Genomic DNA, 25,321 nt, shown 5'->3' with positions numbered 1-25,321 from the left:
ACGAACCAAAATTTTTAACGTGGAAAACATCCTCAGTGTGAGAAGTAAAAAACCACGAGTCTCCAAGACCAGGAAATAGCTTTAATATGATGAAAATTAGGGTACAAGAGAGTCACAAGTTACTACAAGAAACGTGCATACAACAAGCCAAACAACCCAAACTTCAAAACTTACAAAACAAGAACAAGAAGATGAAAATACCACAAAAATAGAGCTGTTGTACATGGCTAATATCTCCGAATATAGACATAGAATCGCGGATCCTAACGGTAAAAATAAAGTACCAGATGTATGAAACACACTGTCCAAATTTGAGCCCGATCCAACGGTTAACGAATCTGCAGTGACCAATTTACAAAAACAGCTTTGTATATGTGCGAAAATAACTTTCTCTTCTCTTCTCTGTAGTGTTTGGTGTTCTTCTTGCAAATGAGACCTCTCTTACTCAACCCTAACTCACCTCAGCCACTTCAACTATTCATGAGCTTGGATACTAACATTGGAGCTTTTTCTCCACATAGGAAGGGAGCTCAAAAGCCCAACAAATCTCTCCCTCACAACTATGGGGAGGTAACCGCCAATCCGGCGATTAAGCAACAAACTTCAAACTTCCATCTTGGTAATGCCTTGGTCATCATATCAGAACCATTCTCATCAGTATGAACCTTTTTAAGTTTTAATAACTCAGCATCCCAAACATCACGTATCCAATGATACCTCACATCAATATGTTTGGATCGAGAATAAAAAGTAGAGTTTTTACCAAGATGCATATAGCACTTTGAATATCACAAAACAACACATACCTCTCTTGAGTAAACCCGAGTTCCTTCAAGAATTTCTTCATCTAAAGCATCTCCTTGCACGCTTCAGTAATGGAAATAAACTCGGCCTCGGTAGTAGACAAAGCAACACATTTTTGCAATCTAGATTGCCAAGACACAACTCCACCCGCAAAGTTGATCAAGAAGCCTGAAATGGACCTTCTAGAGTCAATATCTCCTACCATGTCTGAGTTAGTGTAACCAACTAGAATAGGCTTATCACTTCCATAACACAACTTCATGTTAGAAGTACCACGAAGATATCTCATTATCTATTTTACAGCATTCCAATGCTCTCTTCCTGGGTTTGAAACAAAACGGCTAACACAACCAACAACATGAGCTATATCCGGTCTTGTACACACCATAGCATACATTAAACTACCCACGGCCCTGATGCATATGGAACTTTTTCCATGTCGTTTCTCTCTTCATCTATCACTTGATGGACTTTGCTTGCAACTCAATTTGAAGTGTGTAGCAAGAGGAGTACTAACGGTCTTTGCTTTCTCCATTTGAAACCTGTGCAATATTGTCTCTATGTATTTCTCCCGTGACAACCAAAGTTTCTTCTCTTTTCTATCATGCTCGATTCTTATACCAAGAATCTCCTTTGCCGGCCCAAGGTCCTTTATTGCAAATGACATTGCAAGTTGCTTCTTTAACATATCAATCCTAGAAGCATTCTGACTAACAATAGACATGTCATCAACATATATCAAAAGGATAATAAAATCATTACTAGCAAACTGTTTAACAAATACACAATGATCAGAAGTAGTCTTCTTGTAGCCTTGTTCTGCCATAACAGACTCGAACTTCTTGTACCATTGTCTTGGAGCTTGCTTCAAGCCATATAAGCTCTTTTTCAGTTTGCAAACATGATCCTCTTTGCCTTTTACCATGAAACCTTCAGGTTGTTCCATGTAAATTTCATCCTTAAGATCACCATGAGGAAAAGCAATTTTCACATCCATCTACTCTATCTCTAAATCAAGACTTGCAGCCAAACTCAAAACAGTCCTAATAGAAGATCTTCTCACAACTAGTGAAAAGATTTCATTATAGTCAACTCCCTTTTTCTGCCTATATCCCTTGACCACCAATCTATCCTTGTACCTTAGACACTTAGAATTTTCTTCATGCTTCAACCTATAAACTCACATGTTCTGCAAAGCTTTCTTTTCTTTTGGCAACTTCACAAGCTCAAATGTTTGATTATCATGCAAGGATTTCATTTCATCTTGCATTGCATCAAACCATTTCTTTTTATCGTCGCCTTCCATAGCTTTCACATAGCATTCAGGTTCTCCCCCATTAGTCAAGGTCACATATCCATCAGTAAATGTCACATACTCATTAGAAGGATACCTCGTTGAAGGTCGTCGCTCTCTAGTAGACCTCCTAGGATGGAAACCTGGTAGATCTTCAGGTAGCTCAGGTTGATTATCAGCATTATCATCAACTGGAGCACCAATCGAATCTCTCATCTCCTGGTCATTAGGAACCAAAGGCTCATTTTGCTGCATATGCTCCTGATCTTGATTCTCTGCTAGTTCTGACGAAAGAGGTGGCTGAATTGGATCTACATCAGTCAAGTCACTGCTCTCTTATGATTGACTCTTCTTTGCCTTATCAATATCTTCAATGGTCTGGTATTCAATAAACTCTACATCACGACTCCTTACAAGCTTCTTTTCAACTGGATCATAAAGCCTATAACCAAACTCATCTTGACCATACCTAATAAAAATGCACTGCCTTGTCTTCACATCCAACTTGGACCTCTCATCCTTTGGAACATTAACAAATGTTTTGCATCCAAAGACTCTCAAGTGACCATACGAGACATCTTTGCCCGACCAAACATGATCTGGAACATCATTGTCCAAAGCAATTGTAGGACTCAGATTAACCACATGAGCCGCTGTAAGTAGCGCTTCACCCCAAAAGACTTTAGGTAGCTTAGCTTCAATAAGCATACACCTAACTCTTTCAATCAATGTTCTATTCATCCTTTCTGCCAAACCATTTAATTGAGGTATTTTATGAGGTATCTTTTTATGCCTAATACATTACTGCTTGCAATACTCATTAAATGGTTCACAATACTCACCACCATTATCAGTGTAAATAAATTTAACCTTTTTACCTATTTGCCTCTCAACCAAAGTTTGGAATTGTTTTAACTTTTTCAAAGCTTGGTTCTTTGTTTTCAAAGCATAAGTCCAAAGCTTTCTTGAATGATCATCAATAAAAGTAATAAAGTAAATAGCTCAACTAAAAGACCGTACCTTCAAAGGACCACAAATATCGGAGTGCATTAATTCCAAGAAGTCTGATTTTTTGAAGGTTGATGCTTCTTGAAGGATAATCTTTTTTGTTTGCCAGCCATGCAATGAGAATATTTCTCCAACTCTGCATTCTTCAAACCGGAAAGAGCATCCTTTTGAGCCAAATAATTAAATCCTTTTTCATTAATATGACCAAGTCTTTTGTGCCACAAGCTACAAACTTCTTTACTTTCAATCGCATTCACTCTACCTTTTGCAATCATGGCATGCATCGTATATAAACTTGAAGTACCTTTTTCTTGAGCCACCACTAAGTTGTCTTTAGTAAGCTTCTATTGTCCAAATCCGAAAGTATTTACAAAGCCTTCATTATCAAGTCTTTTAAGTGAAACCAAATACAAACGAACATCTAGAACATGTCTAACATCTTTGAGTAGCAGCTTCATTCCCATATTAGTCTCAAGACAAACATCTCCTACACCAATAATCTTGGCCAAGCCATCATTACCCATCTTAAGCACTCCAAAATTACCTGGAGTATAAGAAATGAAGAACTCCTTTTTTGGTGTAACATGTATTGAGGTGCAACTATCAATTACCTAGCTGAACTCATCATCAAAAATAAGATTGACCTTTTACTCATAATCAACAATATCAACAGTAAGAAGATCACCTGAAATAGAAGATACACGATCATTACCACTATCATCCTTCTTTTCTTACTTACCTTTGTTCTTGATAAACCCATATTTCATGGTTTATCTTGTGCTCAATTGAGTGGTTTTTATCTACTCTTTACCCACTTATTCATACTATTTGCATGTTTTACATTTTCCCTCCTAATTATGTACTTTGATTGAAAACATGCTTCTTTGACCTTAATTTTATTAATATTAATTCTCCTTTTATACCATTAGATGCCTTGATATGTGTGTTAAGTGTTTTCAGAGATTACGAGGCAGGAATGGCTCAGAGGATGGAAAGGAAGCATGCAAAAGTGGAAGGAATACAAGAAGTTGGAGAAACTGCTAAGCTGTCCAGCCTGACCTCTTCACACTCAAACAGCGATAACTTTAGCTACAGAGGTCCAAACGACGCGGTTCCAGTTGCGTTGGAAAGCTAACGACCGGGGCTTCGATTTGATATATAATTTGCCATAGCTGCCTCGACGCCAAGCGACGCGAACGCGTGGGTCACGCGGACGCGTGACCTGGCAGGAGCGCAACCCGCGCGTCCGCGTGGACGACGCGACCGCGTCACTCTTCCGCGACCTGTACGGACCAGAAAGCATTGGAAGTGACTTCTGGGCTGTTTCTGACCCAGTTTTTGGCCCAGAGAACACAGATTAGAGGTTATAAAGTAGGGGAATGCATCCATTCATAAGAATGCTTTTCATAATTCAATTTTCATGATTTAGATTTAGTTTAGAGAGAGGTTCTCTCCTCTCTCTCTTTAGGATTTAGGTAGTGTTTTTAGAAATTAGGATTTAGGACGTCTCTTAGCTTTCAAGAGTAACTCTGGATCCAGATTTAAATGTTCTTTTATTTTAAGTTTTACTTTTATTTATTTATTCCAACATTTGAATTGATTATCATAATTTGATTTATGAATTTCTCCCATGTCACGGATTGTTCTTTGAATTAATGATAATTGAGGTATTTTCAGTTTATAATTGTTCTCTTGAATTAAGTTGCCATTGCTTCCCATCTAAGGATATTTTTATTATTCCAGCAATTTTACTCTTTCCCCTTTTGACCTTGGTTAAATAATTGGTAACTCTTGAGTTATTAAACTCATTGTTGATTGAAAATTGGAATTCATCAACTTAACTTACCTTCATAGTTAGAGGTTAACAAAGTGGGAGAAAAAATCCAATTCTCATCACAATTGATAAGGATAACTAGGATAGGACCTCCAGTCTTTATACCTTGCCAAGAGTTTATTTTACAGTTATTTATTTATTTTTATTGCTTTGAAAATATGCTTGTGCCCATTGCCCAAATTCTCAAAACCCCCAATTTACAATCTCCATAGCCAATAATAAGAACATACCTCCCTGCAATTCCTTGAGAAGACGACCCGAGGTTTGAATACTCGGTTAACAATTTTTAAAGGGGTTTGTTACTTGTGACAACCAAAACGTTTGTATGAAAGGACTTTTGAAGGTTTAGAAACTATACTTGCAACGAAGATTTATCTGCAAATTTCTAGACCACGCAAAAGTCCTCTCATCAAAATGGCGCCGTTGCCGGGGAATTACAAACGTGTGCCTTATTATTGGTTATTGTAAATATTTAAAAAAAATATTTTTCTTTTACTTGTTTATTTGTTTTCTCTTTTTCCCCCTTATTTCTGATAACTACTATGAATTCTCACCCCTCTCGCTTTGAGTTTGGTTCTAACTTTGTTGAAGGAAATAGAAACCACAGCAGGAATATGCATCAAGGTCAGACCAATTAAGGATGGATGGAGCCAAGAGGATCTAATCAACCCTTTAGGCAACAACACCATCTTAGATATCATGGACAAAGACCAGGCTACAATGCATCCCAAGCTGATAGATATGGTGGACCACCTTGTAGCTACCAACAAGCCCCACCCTATGCTCAGAGATCATCCTTTCAACACAAGCTCAACCCACCACACTCACAAGCCCCTTTCCGCCATTCACCTCCATATGACCCTAACCCTCAACCACCATACCAACCACATTATGAGCCATATGAACCATATATAGAACCACCCCAATTCCAACCCAATTACTCACAAGAACCACCACTTCAATATTCACCATCTCCATATCCATCAATCCAAGAGCATTATGATCCTACTTATGAAAACCGAGTGCATCAAGAGGCAAAGGATCGTCTCAAGGAAACAATGGATCGATTTCAGGCAACCACTCAACAACTGGGGCAAGTATTAATTCAATGGGCTTCTAGACGCTTAAATAAATAAGGATCAGGCACAGCCCCATGTGGACAGTCTAGTGAAGAGCATAGCATAAAGGAGATACCAGAAACTCCAGTGGACAAGACAGAGCATGAATTTATACTAGAACAAGTAGAAGAAGCTATCATTGTTCAAGAAGAAGAGTTGGTTGAAGACTTAGGAGACGCAGAACCTCCATGGGAAAGACAAGACATAGAGCCTCCTTCCAAGACGGTTGAAATTGATGCTGAAGAGGGTGTACAACCTCCAAAGCATATCATAGTTGAAGACTTGGAAGAGGTTGATCAAGAGATGGAGATTCAAGAAGAAGAAGCACAACCTCCCATGCCCTTGGGAAGCAATGAAAAGGAGATTGAATTGAAAGAGAGCTACCAAGAGGAAGAGGTTGAAATTGAAGAAGTTTGCAAAGAGGTGGTAATTATCAGAGAAGAGCACAAGGGAGTGGAGCTTGCAATTTCATTAAAGATACCTCCCCCTAAGTTGCCATCATCCTTCACAACATTCAAGTGGGTAAAATTCATATCCCAGAGCTTTCTAATCCCACTTGAATATGGGCTACTGGAGACGGATGGTCAACTTAGAGCTCTTTGTGGCATTAAGAGTAAAAGGAAGATGGTCAGTGGTAAGAATTGTCCTGCAAGGTTCATCATGGTTGAAAGCTTTAAGTTCAAACGCAAAGGTTGGTATAAAGCTCAACCGAATGGGTCTAGGAAGCTGTTTGGTTGCTGCAGTGAGAATTCAGATCACCTTTCACCCGGCCGGAAAAATGCAAATCGAAACAAAAACGGGTGTAAAAGTAAAGTTTGGGATCCTGGAATCTGTTCTGGCATTTGTCACCCCGGGAGCCTAAGAATCTGTTTGAAGCTTCTTAAGGGCTTTACATGCTTAGTTTGGGACCCCGGAGGCTACTGGAAATACAAACATTGGTGGGAATTCCTGGATCAGTACAAGCATAAGCCACCATAGCAGGAATCTCATCAAATGTCCAACTTAAGGACTGTAACTAAAAGTGCTAGGTGGGAGACAACCCACCATGGTATGATCGTTTCTCTTTATTTAGTTTTGTTTGTTTTCAAGTTTTATTTTATTTATTATATTGAACCTGGAATTTTGCATCTCATTCACATTAAGCATTGCATTCTGCATTTTTCAGTTATTAAAAAAAAATTTTCGCTACGCGATCGCATCAGCGACGCGTCCGCATCGCTTGGAGAGAAAGGAAAAATAAAAGTGAACAGAGAGTCACGTTGGAGCGTGGCTGGAGGCGTTCTAATGGCACATATCGACCTACGCGACCGCGTCGCTGACGCGACCGCGTCACTGACGCGTCCGCGCCAAATGGGAAGTATGGCCTCCCACGCGACCGCGTGCCCTGGGTTTTCGACGTAAAAGGGTGCACAATGAAATATTGTGCGAGAGTGGTGCTGGAAGCACAATCCTTATCGCGCGACCACGTGCCCCACGCGGCCGCGTCCTCAATCTTCTGAAGCACACTCACGCGATCGCGTGCCACACGCGATCGCGTCACCCCAATTTTGGCAAATAAATTAATTTGAACAGAGAGTTGTGCTGGCGCGAGGCTGCACTCGCGCCAGAAGCATAACATGGGTCACGCGACCGCGTGACTGACACGATGGCGTGCCCATACTTAACGCACATCCACGCGAACGCGTGCTCCACGCGGCCGCGTCGCATGCGCTGCATAGCTCACCCTAAAATTGCCACATATCTTATCTTTCTCTCCTCCAAATCCTAATTTTTTTTCTTCTCCTTTCTTATTTACTTCCTCTTCCCTTCTTTCCCTTCTCATTCTTCTTATTTTTCTTTTTATTTTATTTTTATTTATTTTCATATTTCATTCATTGCATTTTAATCTTGCGCACATTTTTATTTTTCCATTGGTGTTAAAAAAAAAATTTTCTTATTCAACTGTTGCTTCTTTTCTTTAATTTATTTTGGTAACTTGTTTTACACTGTGGGATGCTATTAATTATATGCTAATGCCAATCTTTTATGATACTTGCACTCCATTTGCATTGACATGAGCTTGTATTGATACTTCCACTACCCACACTCCTCCCCTATGTTACAAATTTTATACCACTAGTATGCCATGGCTTCTATTGTTTTCTCATGTACATGTTGAAAGCTTCCATGTAAATAAGACCATTATCGTTTGGCATTACCCAACCCATATTTCATTTATTTTCTATCTTTATTTTTGGGTTACTTTTCTTTCCTTTTTCTTTCAGGATAGCCACCAGGAAGGGAACGGAAAGAAGTTTACATGGGGAGACAGACAAGTCCATATGTAAAATCTTGAAGAATAGCATCAGTTGGAACAATCCGTCCACCTGCACATCTCAGCATGCACCGAGGACGGTGCAATCTTTAAGTGTGGGGAGGTCGATACCGATCTCCATGGGTTAGTACTTTCTTGTCTCAACACCAATGTTTAAATTTTCTTTGTAGATTAGTTGTTGCATTTGCATGTTTATTTTATTTTTGTGCATATTTTACCACTTGGTTGAAGTAATATTTTCTTTTTCAAGAAACTTTTTATATTATTTCACTAATTTAAATTAAAAAAAACTTTTTGAAAAACTTGTATGAAAGAAATATTATTTTGGAACATGGTTTAAAGCTCGAACACACAAAACCAGTGAGATTTTGAGCCTATTTGATTGGTTGCATTTTATCAACCAATATTTTATTTTTGGTATGTGTTTCTCTCTCTAAAATTGTGATCTTTGTCTTGCTTAATTCTATATTTCCATTGTTTAATGTATGCATACACTTATATGATTGAGGCCTTGTTTCACTGAGCTTACATACCCATATGGCCTTAACCTTTTCATTATCTATTGCAAACCAATTTTGAGCCTATTTTATCCCTTTTGTTCTTTATTTTAGCACATCATTAACTCTAAGTGAAAAACAATAATGTCCTTAATTTGAATCCTTGGTTAGCTTAGACTAGTGAGAATGCTTATGAATTAAGTGTGGGGAAGAGTGGGTTTGGAAACATCTGGTTTGAGAATTGAGTATGTTAGAATTTTCTAAAAATGTGAAAGAAATGTTTAGGACATGTTCATGTATTCAATAAATTAATCATATGCATTGAGAAAAATATATATATATATATATATAAAAAAGAGAGCAAAATAAGTGAAAGGGGACAAAATGCCCCAAAGTAAGTGGTGAAAGCAATGCATATGAGTTGTACTTGAAATTAGAATGCATGAATATGTGGAAAACATGGTTAATAGATGGTTAGATGTTGTATTATGATTACATGGATTGTTTAAGTGGGAAAGTTTCAGTTAATTAAGGATTCAGATTTTAGTCCACTTGACCAAATACAATCCTACCTTGACCCTAACCCCATTACAACCCTTAAAAGACCTCTTGATATGTGTATTTGTGCATTAAATTTATGTTGATTGTTAGATGAAGAGCAAGCCTTAGAAAGCAAGGTTAGTAGAGAATTGAGAGAATCAAACCTAAAACACTTGAGTGATTAAGAGTGATATACACTACTAAGTGAGGGTTCGATGCTCGATTCTTTGTTCCCGGCTTTCATGAGCTATTTTCTTCTACAAGTCTATTTGTACTTCATTTTTATGATTTCAATTAGTGAAATCCAGTTCATATTTATTCTTGGGGATTTATTTGCTTTTAACCAAGTAAGTAGAAACATTTTTCATTTAGTTGCATTCATAGGTTGCATCTCATGCATTCTACCATTCCTCTTCATTCCTTTATAGTTTCTCTTGAGCTTAGCATGAGAACATGCTAATGTTTAAGTGTGGGGAGGTTGATAAACCCATATTTCATGGTTTATCTTGTGCTCAATTGAGTGGTTTTTATCTACTCTTTACCCACTTATTCATACTATTTGCATGTTTTACATTTTTTCTCCTAATTATGTACTTTGATTGAAAACATGCTTCTTTGACCTTAATTTTATTAATATTAATTCTCCTTTTATACCATTAGATGCCTTGATATGTGTGTTAAGTGTTTTCAGAGATTACAAGGCAGGAATGGCTCAGAGGATGGAAAGGAAGCATGCAAAAGTGGAAGGAATACAAGAAGTTGGAGAAACTGCTAAGTTGTCCAGCCTGACCTCTTCACACTCAAACAGCGATAACTTTAGCTACAGAAGTCCAAACGACGCGGTTCCAGTTGCGTTGGAAAGCTAACGACCGAGGCTTCAATTTGATATATAATTTCCCATAGCTGCCCCGACGCCAGGCGACGCGAACGCGTGGGTCACGCGGACGTGGTGCGCGAAATTGTGAACAATACTTTTTCACAACTCAAATAATCCCCGGTAATGGCTCCAAGAACTTGGTGCGCCTAATACCATGGCATTACACAACTTCGCACAACTAACCAGCAAGTGTACTGGGTCGTCCAAGTAATAAAACCTTACGTGAGTAAGGGTCGATCCCACGGAGATTGTTAGTATTGAAGCAAGCTATGGTCATCTTGTAAATCTTAGTCAGGCAGACTCAAATGTATATGATGATGATAAACGAAAATAACAGAAAAGGTAAAGATAGAGATACTTATGTATATCATTGGTGTATGAGCTTCAGACAAGTGTATGAAGATGCCTTCCCTTCCGTCTCTCTGCTTTCCTACAGTCTTCATCCAATCCTTCTTACTCCTTTCCATGGCAAACTTGTGTAGGGTCTCACTGTTGTCAGCAGCTACCTCCCATCCGCGCAGTGAAAGCTAATGCAGAGCACTCTGTCACAGTGCCGCCAATCACCGGTTTGGTTCCCTCTCCTACCGGAATAGAATCACTCTTTTGCGTCTGTCACTAACGCCCAGTAGGTTACAGGTTTGAAGCACGTCACAGTCATTCAGTCATTGAATCCTACTCAGAACACCACAGACAAGGTTAGACCTTCCGGATTCTCTTGAATGCCGCCATCAGTTCTTGCCTATACCACGAAGACTCTGATCTCATGGAATGGCTGGCTCGTTTGTCAGACGAGCACTCGGTTGTCAGGCGATCAACCATGCATCATGCAATCAGAAATCCAAGAGATATTCACTAAAGCCTTGAATGCTTGTAGAACAAGAATGGTTGTCAGTCATCTTGTTCATAGGTTGAAGAACAAGTGATATCTTAGATAAAGAACAAGCGGAGTTGAATGGAAGAACAATAGTAATTGCATTAATACTCGAGGTACAGCAGAGCTCCACACCCTTAATCTATGGTGTGTAGAAACTCCACCGTTGAAAATACATAAGAACAAAGGTTAGGCATGGCCGAATGGCCAGCCTCCCAAAGGTCTAAGATAGCATAAAACAAAGATAGCTACTCAGATGTCGTCTCTTCGACTCCCTCATACAATAGTAAAAGGTCCTACTTATAGAAAACTATTACATAGATGAGTAAATGACATAAAAATCCACTTCCGGGCCCACTTGGTGTGTGCTTGGGCTGAGCAATCAAGGAAATTCGTGTAGAGACGTTTTCTGGAGTTAAACGCCAGCTCCCATGCCAGTTTGGGCGTTTAACTCCAACTTTTAATCCTGTTCCGGCGTTTAACGCTGGAATTTCTGAGGCCGGATTGCTTCGCGGGTTTGGGCCATCAAATCTTGGATAAAGTATGGACTATTATATATTGCTGGAAAGCCCTGGATGTCTACTTTCCAACGCCGTTGAGAGCGCGCCAATTGGGCTTCTGTAGCTCCAGAAAATCCACTTCGAGTGCAGGGAGGTCAGAATCCAACAGCATCTGCAGTCCTTTTTGGTCTCTGAATCAGATTTTTGCTCAAGTCCCTCAATTTCAGCCAGAAAATACCTGAAATCACAGAAAAACACACAAACTCATAGTAAAGTCCAGAAAAGTGAATTTTAAATAAAAACTAATAAAAATATACTAAAATCTAACTAAAAGATATCAAAAACATACTAAAAACAATGCCAAAAAGTATACAAATTATCCGCTCATCACAACACCAAACTTAAATTGTTGCTTGTCCTCAAGCAACTGAAAATCAAATAAGATAAAAAGAAGAGAATATGCAATGAATTCCAAAAACATCTGTGAAGATCAGTATTAATTAGATGAGCGGGGCTTTTAACTTTTTGCTTCTGAACAGTTTTGGCATCTCAATCTCTCCTTTGAAATCCAGAATGGTTGGCTTCTTTAGGAACTCAGAGTCCAGATAGTGTTAATGATTCTCCTAGTGAAGTATGATGATTCTTGAACATAGCTATTTATTGAGTCTTGGCTGTGGCCCAAAGCACTCTGTCTTCCAGTATTACCACCGGATACATACATGCCACAGACACATAATTGGGTGAACCTTTTCAGATTGTGACTCAGCTTTGCTAAAGTCCCCAATTAGAGGTGTCCAGGGTTCTTAAGCACACTCTTATTTACCTTGGATCACAACTCTTATTCTTTCTTTTTCTTTCTCTTTTTTTTTTTTTTTTTTTTCGAATTTTTTTTTTTTTTTTTTTGAATAGCTTTTTCTTGCTTCAAGAATCATTTTATTGATTTTTCAGATCCTCAGTAACATGTCTCCTTTTTCATCATTCTTTCAAGAGCCAACATTCATGAACCACAAATTCAAGATACATATGCACTGTTTAAGCATACATTCAAAGAACAAAAATATTGCCACCACTTCATCATAATTAAACTATTATAAAATTCAAAATTCATGCAATTCTTCCTTTTTCAATTAAGCACATTTTTATTCAAGAAAGGTGATGGATTCATAGGACATTCATAACTTTAAGGCATAGACACTAAGACACTAATGATCATAAGACACAAACATGGATAACATAAAGCATAGAATTCGAAAAACAGAGAGATAAAGAGCAAGGAAATCAAGGAATGGGTCCACCTTAGTGATGGCGGCTCTTCCTTGCTTTTGAAGGTCCTATGGAGTGCTTGAGCTCCTCAATGTCTCTTTCTTGTCTTTGTTGCTCCTCCCTCATGATTCTTTGATCTTCTCTAATCTCATGAAGGATGATGGAGTGTTCTTGGTGCTCCACCCTTAGTTGTCCCATGTTGGAACTCAACTCTCCTAGGGAGGTGTTTAGTTGCTCCCAATAGTGGTGTGGAGGAAAGTGCATCCCTTGAGGTGTCTCAGGGATCTCATGATGAGAGGGCTCCCTTGTGTACTCCATCCTTTGTTTAGTGATGGACTTGTCCTCATCAATGGGGGTGTCTCCCTCTATGTCAACTCCAACTGAATAACAGAGGTGACAAATGAGGTGAGGAAAGGCTAATCTTGCCAAAGTGGAGGTCTTGTCCGCCACTTTATAGAGTTCTTGAGCTATAACCTCATGAACTTCTATTTCTTCTCTAATCATGATACTATGGATCATGATGGCCCGGTCTATGGTCACTTCGGACCGGTTGCTAGTGGGAATGATTGAGCATTGTATGAACTCTAACCATCCTCTAGCTACGGGCTTGAGGTCATGCCTTCTTAATTGAACCGGCTTTCCTCTTGAGTCTTGCCTCCATTGTGCGCCCTCTTCACATATGACTGTGAGGACTTGGTCCAACCTTTGATCAAAGTTGACCCTTCTAGTGTAAGGATGCTCATCTCCTTGCATCATGGGCAAGTTGAACGCCATCCTCACACTCTCCGGACTGAAATCCAAGTATTTCCCCCGAACCATAGTAAGATAATTCTTTGGATTCGGGTTCACACTTTGGTCATGGTTCTTGGTGATCCATGCATTGGCATAGAACTCTTGAACCATCAAGATTCCGACTTGTTGAATGGGGTTGGTAAGTACTTCCCAACCTCTTCTTCGGATCTCATGGCGGATCTCCGGATATTCACCCTTTTTGAGTGAAAAAGGGACTTCGGGGATCACCTTCTTCAAGGCCACAACTTCATAGAAGTGGTCTTGATGCACCTTTGAGAGGAATCTATCCATCTCCCATGACTCGGAGGTGGAAGCCTTTGCCTTCCCTTTCCTCTTTTTAGAGGTTTCTCCGGCCTTGGATGCCATAATGGTTATGGAAAAACGAAAAAGCAACGCTTTTACCACACCAAACTTAAAATGTTTGCTCGTCCTCGAGCAAAAGAAGAAAGAAGGAAGTAGAAGAAGAAGAAATGAGGAAGAGGGAGATGGAGGTGTATTCGGCCAAAGGTGGAAGAAGTGGTGTTTAGGTTGTGTGGAAATGAAGGGTGTAAAGAGGGGTTTATATAGGAGAGAGGGGGATGAAAGTTCGGTCATTTGAGGGTGGGTTTGTATTTGAAGTGTGAGGTTGGTGGGGTTTTATGAAGGATGGATGTGAGTGGTGAAGAGAAAGATGGGGTTTGATAGGTGAGGGGTTTTTGGGGAAGAGGTGTTGAGGTGATTGGTGAATGGGGGAAGAAGAGAGAGTGATTGTAGGGTCCTGTGGGTTCCACAGATCCTGTAGTAGGGTCCTGTGGGGTCCACAGATCCTGTAGTGTCAAGGAAAAGGCATCCCTGCACCAATTGGCACCAAAATCCACGTTTTGGGCCAATTCTGGCGTTAAACGCCGGGCTGGTGCCCATTCCTGGCGTTTAACGCCAGGTTTTATACCTTTACTGGCGTTTAACGCCGGTTTGGTGCCCCTTTCTGGCGTTAAACGCCCAGAAAGGTGCCAGACTGGGCGTTAAACGCCCATCTGCTAGGCTGACTGGCGTTTGAACGCCAGCAGCATCTTCCTCCAGGGTGTGCTGTTTTTCTTCCTGTTTTTCATTCTGTTTTTGCTTTTTTCATTATTTTTATGACTTCTTATGATCATCAACCTACAAAAAAAGATAAAATAACAAAAGAAAATAATTAATTATAAATCATTGGGTTGCCTCCCAACAAGCGCTTCTTTACTGTCACTAGCTTGACAGAGGTCTCTCATGGAGCCTCAGAAATGCTCAGAACCGTGTTGGACCTTCCCAACACCAAACTTAGAGTTTGAATGTGGGGGTTCAACACCAAACTTAGAGTTTGGTTGTGGCCTCCCAACACCAAACTTAGAGTTTGACTGTGGGGGCTCTGCTTGGCTCTGTTTTGAGAGAAGCTCTTCATGCTTCTTCTCCATGATGATAGAGGGATATCCTTGGGCCTTAAACACCATGGATTCTTCATTCACTTGAATGATCAACTCTCCTCCATCAACATCAATCACAGCCTTTGCTGTGGCTAGGAATGGTCTGCCAAGGATGATGGATTCATCCATGCACTTCCCAGTCTCTAGGACTATGAAATCAGTAGGGATGTAATGGTCTTCAACCTTAACCAGAACATCCTCTACAAGTCCATAGGCTTGTTTTCTTGAGTTGTCTGCCATCTCTAGTGAGATTTTTGCAGCTTGCACCTCAAAGATCCCTAATTTCTCCATTACAGAGAGGGGCATGAGGTTCACACTTGACCCTAAGTCACACAAGGCCTTCTTGAAGGTCATGGTGCCTATGGTACAAGGTATAGAAAACTTCCCAGGATCCTGCCTCTTTTGAGGCAGTTTCTGCCTAGACAAGTTATCCAGTTCTTTGGTGAGCAAGGGAGGTTCATCTTCCCAAGTCTCATTTCCAAATAACTTGTCATTTAGCTCCATGATTGCTCCAAGGTATTTAGCAACTTGCTCTTCAGTGACATACTCATCCTCTTCAGAGGAAGAATACTCATCAGAGCTCATGAAAGGCAGTAGTAAGTCCAAGGGAATCTCTATGGTCTCAGTTTGAGCCTCAGATTCCCAAGGTTCCTCATTGGGGAACTCACTGGAGGCCAGTGCACGCCCATTGAGGTCTTCCTTAGTGGCGTTCACTGCCTCTTCTTCCTCCCAGAATTCGGCCATATTGATGGCTTTGCACTCTCCTTTTGGATTTTCTTCAGTGTTACTTGGGAGAGTGCTTGGAGGAAGTTCAGTAATTTTCTTGCTCAGCTGACCCACTTGTCCTTCCAAGTTTCTAATGGAGGATCTTGTTTCATTCATGAAACTTTGAGTGGTCTTTATTAGATCAGAGACCATGGTTGCTAAGTCAGAATTATTCTGCTTAGAACTCTCTGTCTGTTGCTGAGAAGATGATGGAAAAGGCTTGCTATTGCTAAGCCTGTTTCTTCCACCATTATTATTGAAACCTTGTTGAGGTCTCTCTTGATTCTTCCATGAGAGGTTTGGGTGATTTCTCCATGAAGAATTATAGGTATTACCATAGGGTTCTCCTAGGTAATTCACCTCTTCCATGGAAGGGTTCTCAGGATCATAGGCTTCTTCCTCAGATGAAGCATCCTTAGTACTGTTTGGTGCATTTTGCATTCCAGACAGACTTTGAGAAATCAAATTGACTTGTTGAGTCAATATTTTGTTCTGAGCCAATATGGCATTCAGAGCATCAATCTCAAGAACTCCTTTCTTCTGACCAGTCCCATTGTTCACAGGATTCCTTTCAGAAGTGTACATGAATTGGTTATTTGCAACCATTTCAATCAGTTCTTGAGCTTCTGCAGGCGTCTTCTTCAAATGAAGAGATCCTCCTGCAGAGCTATCCAAAGACATCTTGGATAGTTCAGAGAGACCATCATAGAAAATTCCTATGATGCTCCATTCAGAAAGCATGTCTGAAGGACATCTCCTGATTAATTGTTTGTATCTTTCCCAAGCTTCATAGAGGGATTCTCCATCCTTTTGTCTAAAGGTTTGGACTTCCACTCTAAGCTTACTCCATCTTTGTGGTGGAAAGAATTTTGCCAAGAAGGCATTGACTAGCTTTTCCCAAGAGTCCAGGCTTTCTTTAGGTTGAGAATCCAACCATATTCTAGCCCTGTCTCTTACAGCAAAAGGGAATAGCATCAGCCTATAGACCTCAGGGTTAACCCCATTAGTCTTGACTGTGTCACAGATTTGCAAGAACTCAGCTAAGAACTGATGAGGATCTTCCATTGGAAGTCCATGGAACTTGCAATTCTGTTGCATTAGAGAAACTAATTGAGGCTTAAGCTCAAAGTTGTTTGCTCCAATGGCAGGGATTGAGATGCTTCTCCCATAGAAATCAGGAGTAGGTGCAGTAAAGTCACCAAGCACCTTCCTTGCATTGTTGGCATTGTTGTTGTTTTCGGCTGCCATGTCTTCTCCCTTGAAGAATTCGGTCAAGCCCTCTAAAGAGAGTTGTGCTTTGGCTTCTCTTAGCTTTCTCTTCAAGGTCCTTTCAGGTTCAGGATCAGCTTCAACAAGAATGCCTTTGTCTCTGCTTCTGCTCATAAGAAATAGAAAAAGAAGAAGAGAATGTGGAATCCTCTATGTCACAGTATAGAGATTCCTTGAAATGTCAGAGGAAAAGAGAAATAGTAAGAAGAAGGAGAAGGAGAATTCGAATTTTAATAGATAAAATTCGAATTGTGCATTTAGAAGGAGTAGTACTCCATAAATAGAAGGATGTGGGAAGGAGGGAAGAGAATTTTCGAAAATTCAATTAAAAAAATTTGAAAACATTTTGAAAAATGTTAATTGATTTTCGAAAAATCAAAGTGGAAAAGAGATAAAGTGATTTTTGAAAAAGATTTTGAAATTAGAAATTAAAAAGATTTGATTGAGAACTATTTTGAAAAGATGTGGTTAAAAAGATTTAATTGAAAAGTTATGGGTTTAACAAAGATGTGATTGAGAAGATATGATTTGAAAACATTTTTAAAAGATATGATTTGAAAACAATTTGAAAAGATATGATTTTGAAAATTGATGACTTGCCTAACAAGAAAAGATATGATTGAAACATTTAAACCTCTCTCAACAGAAAAGGCAACAATCTTGTGATGTTCAATCAAATCATTAATTGTTGGTAAGTATCTTTTTAAAAGGAAAGAAATTGAATTTGAAAACATTTGATTGAAAAGATTTGATTTGAAAAAGATTTGATTTGAAAAACTAAGAAAAATTGATTTTGAAAACAAAATCTTCCCCCTGGCACCATCCTGGCGTTAAACGCCCAGAATGGTATACATTCTGGCGTTTAACGCCCAAAATGCACCCCTTTTGGGCGTTAAACGCCCAACCAGGTGCCCTGGCTGGCGTTTAAACGCCAGTCTGCCTTCTTCACTGGGCATTTTTGAATGCTCAGCTTTTTCTGTATAATTCCTCTGCAGTTGGTTCTGAATCTTCAATTCCTTGTATCCTTGACTTGAAAAGACTCAAATTAAAAATATTTTTTGGATTTTTCTATTAATCAAAATGCAACAAGAATCAAATAACAATGCATGCAAGACACCAAACTTAGCAGTTTGTGCACTACTGACACTAACAATATGAGAATGCATATGAGACACACAAAATACTTCAAGTCAATAGAATTCAAAGATCAAAACAAGAAATATATGCATGAATTCGAAAATTATAACAAAAACATGCATTTGACACTAAACTTAAGATGAGACTCTAGACTCAAACAAGAAACATAAAATCTTTTTGGTCTTTTTATGGTTTTATAAATTTTTTTGTGTTTTTCGAAAATTAAGTGGAAAAAGGCATCAAAATTCTTAATGAGAATTCCAGGAATCAGTGCAATGCTAGTCTAAGACTCCGGTCCAGGAATTAGACATGGCTTCACAGCCAGCCAAGCTTCCAAGGAAAGCTTCGGTCCAAAACACTAGACATGACCAAAGGTCAGCCAAATCTTAGCAAATCACTGCTCCAAGAGCAAGATTGATACGAAATCAACAAGCTCTTGTGGTGATAAGTTGAAACCTCGGTCCAATCAGATTAGACATGGCTTCTCAGCCAGCCAGATTTCAACAAATCATCATGAAACTCTAGAATTCACCTTCAAGAATTTCGAAAAAAAATACCTAATCTAAGCAACAAGATGAACCGTCAGTTGTCCAGCCTAAACAATCCCCGGCAACGGCGCCAAAAACTTGGTGCGCGAAATTGTGAACAATACTTTTTCACAACTCAAATAATTCCCGGTAATGGCTCCAAGAACTTGGTGCGCCTAATACCATGGCATTACACAACTTCGCACAACTAACCAGCAAGTGTACTGGGTCGTCCAAGTAATAAAACCTTACGTGAGTAAGGGTCGATCCCACGGAGATTGTTAGTATTGAAGCAAGCTATGGTCATCTTGTAAATCTTAGTCAGGCAGACTCAAATGTATATGATGATGATAAACGAAAATAACAGAAAAGGTAAAGATAGAGATACTTATGTATATCATTGGTGTATGAGCTTCAGACAAGTGTATGAAGATGCCTTCCCTTCCGTCTCTCTGCTTTCCTACAGTCTTCATCCAATCCTTCTTACTCCTTTCCATGGCAAACTTGTGTAGGGTCTCACTGTTGTCAGCAGCTACCTCCCATCCGCGCAGTGAAAGCTAATGCAGAGCACTCTGTCACAGTGCCGCCAATCACCGGTTTGGTTCCCTCCCCTACCGGAATAGAATCACTCTTTTGCGTCTGTCACTAACGCCCAGTAGGTTACAGGTTTGAAGCACGTCACAGTCATTCAGTCATTGAATCCTACTCAGAACACCACAGACAAGGTTAGACCTTCCGGATTCTCTTGAATGCCGCCATCAGTTCTTGCCTATACCACGAAGACTCTGATCTCATGGAATGGCTGGCTCGTTTGTCAGACGAGCACTCGGTTGTCAGGCGATCAACCATGCATCATGCAATCAGAAATCCAAGAGATATTCACTAAAGCCTTGAATGCTTGTAGAACAAGAATGGTTGTCAGTCATCTTGTTCATAGGTTGAAGAACAAGTGATATCTTAGATAAAGAACAAGCGGAGTTGAATGGAAGAACAATAGTAATTGCATTAATACTCGAGGTACAGCAGAGCTCCACACCCTTAATCTATGGTGTGTAGAAACTCCACCGTTGAAAATACATAAGAACAAAGGTTAGGCATGGCCGAATGGCCAGCCTCCCAAAGGTCTAAGATAGCATAAAACAAAGATAGCTACTCAGATGTCGTCTCTTCGACTCCCTCATACAATAGTAAAAGGTCCTACTTATAGAAAACTATTACATAGATGAGTAAATGACATAAAAATCCACTTCCGGGCCCACTTGGTGTGTGCTTGGGCTGAGCAATCAAGGAAATTCGTGTAGAGACGTTTTCTGGAGTTAAACGCCAGCTCCCATGCCAGTTTGGGCGTTTAACTCCAACTTTTAATCCTGTTCCGGCGTTTAACGCTGGAATTTCTGAGGCCGGATTGCTTCGCGGGTTTGGGCCATCAAATCTTGGATAAAGTATGGACTATTATATATTGCTGGAAAGCCCTGGATGTCTACTTTCCAACGCCGTTGAGAGCGCGCCAATTGGGCTTCTGTAGCTCCAGAAAATCCACTTCGAGTGCAGGGAGGTCAGAATCCAACAGCATCTGCAGTCCTTTTTGGTCTCTGAATCAGATTTTTGCTCAAGTCCCTCAATTTCAGCCAGAAAATACCTGAAATCACAGAAAAACACACAAACTCATAGTAAAGTCCAGAAAAGTGAATTTTAAATAAAAACTAATAAAAATATACTAAAATCTAACTAAAAGATATCAAAAACATACTAAAAACAATGCCAAAAAGTATACAAATTATCCGCTCATCAGGACGCGTGACCTGGCAGGAGCGCAACCCGCGCGGCCGCGTGGATGACGCGACCGCATCACTCTTCCGCGACCTGTACGGACCAGAAAGCGCTGGAAGTGACTTCTGGGCTGTTTCTGACCGAGTTTTCGGCCCAGAGAACACATATTAGAGGTTATAAAGTGGGGGAATGCATCCATTCATAAGAATGCTTTTCATAATTCACTTTCCATGATTTAGATTTAGTTTGGAGAGAGGTTCTCTCCTTTCTCTCTTTAGGATTTAGGTAGTGTTTTTAGAAATTAAGATTTAGGACGTCTCTTAGCTTTCAAGAGTAACTCTGGATCCAGATTTAAATGTTCTTTTATTTTAAGTTTTACTTTTATTTATTTATTCCAACATTTGAATTGATTATCATAATTTGATTTATGAATTTCTCCCATGTCACGGATTGTTCTTTGAATTAATGATAATTGAGGTATTTTCAGTTTATAATTGTTCTCTTGAATTAAGTTGCCATTGCTTCCCATCTAAGGATATTTTTATTATTCCAGCAATTTTACTCTTTTCCCTTTTGGCCTTGGTTAAATAATTGGTAACTCTTGAGTTATTAAACTCATTGTTGATTGAAAATTGGAATTCATCCACTTAACTTACCTTCATAGTTAGAGGTTAACAAAGTGGGAGAAAAATTCAATTGTCATCACAATTGATAAGGATAACTAGGATAGGACCTCCAGTCTTTATACCTTGCCAAGAGTTTATTTTACAGTTATTTATTTATTTTTATTGCTTTGAAAATATGCTTGTGCCCATTGCCCAAATTCTCAAAACCCCCAATTTACAATCTCCATAGCCAATAATAAGAACATACCTCCCTGCAATTCCTTGAGAAGACGACCCGAGGTTTGAATACTCGGTTAACAATTTTTAAAGGGGTTTGTTACTTGTGACAACCAAAACGTTTGTATGAAAGGACTTTTGAAGGTTTAGAAACTATACTTGCAACGAGGATTTATCCGCAAATTTCTAGACCACGCAAAAGTCCTCTCATCAGTTCTCCTTTTTCCAAAGAAAGTAATATTTTTTAACGTGACCCATTTTGTGACAGTAATGGCACTCAACATTCTTGTATCTTGACTTGGATTTACTCCTACTTTTACCTCTACCCTTTTGACCTTTATTCTGATTTTTTCCTTAGTTTCAGTGACTAATATTTCAGAGTGTGACGAAGAATTCTATGTCTTCCTTCTCATCTCTTTATTTAAAATGCCACCTTTAACAAGTTACATACTCACTTTACCATTCGGAGCAGAATTAGTAAGAGAGATACGAAATGTCTCCCAAGAATCTGGTAGAGTATTTAGCAACTACAATCCTTGAACCTCATCTTCAAACTTGATTCCCATGCTTGACAACTGATCCAAAACTCCTTGAAATTCATTCAAGTGATCTGATACTTGTGACCCCTCCTTGTATCTCAAATTCATCAACATATTCAACAAGTACAATATATTATTGTCAGACTTGAAAGCATACTAGGATTCAATTTTATTTCATAAAGCCCTAGCATGAGTCTCATTAGCACTGTGATTGTAAACATTATCATCCACCCATTGCCTAATAAAACCACAAACTTGTTGGTGTTTAAACTCCCATTCTTCATCTATTTTAGATTCTAGTTTTTGTATAGAAAATACGGGTAAATATAGATTTTTGACAAACAACAAATCCTTTATTTTGCCTTCCATAGATGGTAATTAATGCCATTTAAACTTATCATCCTAGTAGAATTATTTGCCTCCATATTTCAAGTAAGTTATAACCAAATACCCAAAATTGAGCTCTAATGTCAATTGATAGGAATAAAACATACAATTTTCTACTTGCAAGAATTAGAGGAGCAACAATATTCACTCACAATAAGTATTAACACTAGCACAATAATACCCAATAGCAGTAGAAAAATCACATAAACCAGAAATTGGAGCAAGTTAACTCACCAAGATTTTTAACGTGGAAAACCTCCTCAGTGTGAGAAATAAAAACCACGATTCACCAAGACCAGAAATAGCTTCACTATGATGAAAACTAGGATACAAGAGAGTCACAACTTACTGCACAAAATGTGCATACAACAAGCCAAACAACCCAAGCTTCAAAGCTTACAAAACAAGAACAAGAAGATGAAAATACCACAAAAAATAGAGCTGCTATGCGTGGCCAATATCTCCAGCTACAGACATTGAATCGAAGATCCGAACGGTGAAAACAAAGTATCAGATATGTGAAACACACTATCCAAATTTGAGCCCGATCCAACGATTAACGAATCTGCAACGACCAATTTACAGAGATAGCTTTGTATATGTGCGAAAATGACTTTCTCTCTTTTCTTCTCTCTAGTGTTTAGTGTTCTTCTTGCAAATGAGACCTCTCTTACTCAACCCTAACTCACCTCAGTCACTTCAACTATTCATGAGTTTGGATATTAACATTTAGGCTTTTTCTCCACATAGGAAGGGAGCCCAAAAACCCAACACATAGGAGTTTTAATTTACTATTAGCATGATAAATTTATAAAATTAAATCAAATCAAAACCTAATTAAGGAGATAATTTGAGGCATTGGAATCTTTCAATTTGGAGTTAATTCAATCTAATTTTATAAGCTTATCATGTTAGTCATAAACTAGGACTACTAGGGATGTGGTGTTATGTCACTTAACATGTCATATCAACAAATTTTGACATCGTTAACAACGGAAGTAATAGAAGGACCAAAATGATCAACTTAATTAAAATTTTTGAAAGACAAATTTAATTACAAAAAATTTCAAGTGCTAATTTAGAAAATAAGTAATCTTTTGGAGATTAATTTGACTATTTAGTCATATATATATATATATATATATATATATATATATATAATTTACTTATAATATTTTTTATTCTATTTAAGTTTGAATAGAAGCAAGTAAATGAAAAGAATAGATTTTGCGGGGGGAGGATGATATCCTGAATTTGATGTTACACAAAGTTTCTGTAGACAAAAAAATGATTTTTGGGGGGAGGGGGGAAAGAGGATGATATCCTGAATTTGATGTTACACAAAGTTTCTATAGACAAAAATTGCAACACTAAATAGTACATATTTGGTTTGAAAGTTTTTTTCTTAAGTAAATAGATTAGTAAAATAAAAAAGGTAAGCATTTAAATATTTTAAAATTAAGAGAATAAAATACATATCATGAAAATTATAAATTTAGTAGTGATTAATTTTTAATTTATCACTTTATTAACTTTTTATTTTAGATTTTTTTTTCGATTTAGGTGAAAATGAGATAGAAAGTTCTTCTTTAATATCGTTTTATAATGTTTGTTTATTTGAAAAGTTCAATATAAGTTTAAATGGATTATTATTTTAGAAATTCAAAACATAATTTCAATACTATTTTTATCCATGCATGCACTCATTTTTTATCTTTCTTTAATTTGTTGAGATACTTCGTGGAACTACCAATGCGTTTGTTCTTTGTTAGAATATAATTAGGATCAATTAGTATTATTTAGTATATCTGAATATTTATTATAGGAGATTACATCTTTATTATTACGATTCTTTTAGCACCTTTCATCTGGCAGTTCCGTCTGCCTTCTCTCGTGGTAGTTCCGTCTGCATTCTTTCGTGGCAGTTTTATCTGCGTTCTCTCGTGGCAGTTTTGTCTGCGTTCTCTCATGGCAGTCCCGTCAGCGTTTTCTTGTGGCAGTTCCGTCTGCCTTCTCTCGTGGCAGTTCCGTCTGCCTTCTCTCATGGTAGTTCCATCTGCGTTTTGTCTATGTTTCCTTGTGGCAGTTCCATCTGCGTTTCTTTCCGGCAGTTCCGTTTGCGTTTCCCTCATATAGCGGCAGTTCCATCTGCGCTTCCTTCAGACAAGCGGCAGTTCCGTCTGCGCTTCCTTCAGACTAGCGGCAGTTCCGTCTGCGCTTCCTTCCGGCAGTTTCGTTTGCACCTGTTTTATCAATTTATGTAGTTTTTTCTCTTTCTTTTGTTATTTTAAATAAGTTTTAAACTCAAGTTGTCACTTGAGTTTGAGGGGGGATGTTAGAATATAATTGGGATCAATTAGTATTATTTAGTATATCTGAATATTTATTATAGGAGATTACATCTTTATTATTACGATTCTTTTAGCACCTATAAATACCCTTTATATTGTAGACAATTTGAGTAGACAACTTAAATATACTCAATAATACACAAATCCTTTCTCCTCTCTTGTTTCTAACATTCTTGTTTCAGAGTAAAAACATTACTTTGGCATATAATTTATTGAGAGGGTGCCATTTGTTGTCCAATTTCTTTTACATGCTAGGTGTATATAAGAAAAAGAATAATCATCATATAAAAATATATATTTAATATCTATAAAAAAATTTGATTATATTTCTATATGTTTGATTAGTCTATCATATAGGTTTAATTATTACATTGTAATGTTTGATTATTTTTTGTTTTGTCAAAAGAACTTGTAATAATATCTATAAATATATAAAAAAAGTGTGATAATTGATTGGATAACAAAGTTTCTATCTTCAAAAAGTACGTTTTTTTTTAATTTAATTGTTTCTAACTGTCTATCTTTAAAATGTATTTTTTTAATTTAATTTTTCTGTAAAATTACAAATTAAATGAAAGATTCTGAT

General features: G+C 38.3%; 1 non-coding gene across 1 annotated transcript; it reads left to right on the top strand.

Moving 5' to 3' along the window:
* Positions 1–16,648: 16,648 nt before the first annotated feature.
* Positions 16,649–16,756, top strand: LOC130953545 (small nucleolar RNA R71). Its single transcript, XR_009075715.1, has one exon. It is a non-coding gene; the product is annotated as a small nucleolar RNA R71 (small nucleolar RNA).
* The last annotated feature ends 8,565 nt before the right edge of the window (positions 16,757–25,321 follow it).

The sequence above is a fragment of the Arachis stenosperma genome, chromosome 9, assembly GCF_014773155.1.
Source record: "Arachis stenosperma cultivar V10309 chromosome 9, arast.V10309.gnm1.PFL2, whole genome shotgun sequence".
Classification (NCBI taxonomy): Eukaryota; Viridiplantae; Streptophyta; class Magnoliopsida; order Fabales; family Fabaceae; genus Arachis; species Arachis stenosperma.
The sequence above is the reverse complement of the archived record's forward strand: the minus strand, read 5'-3'. Positions and strand labels throughout refer to the sequence as shown.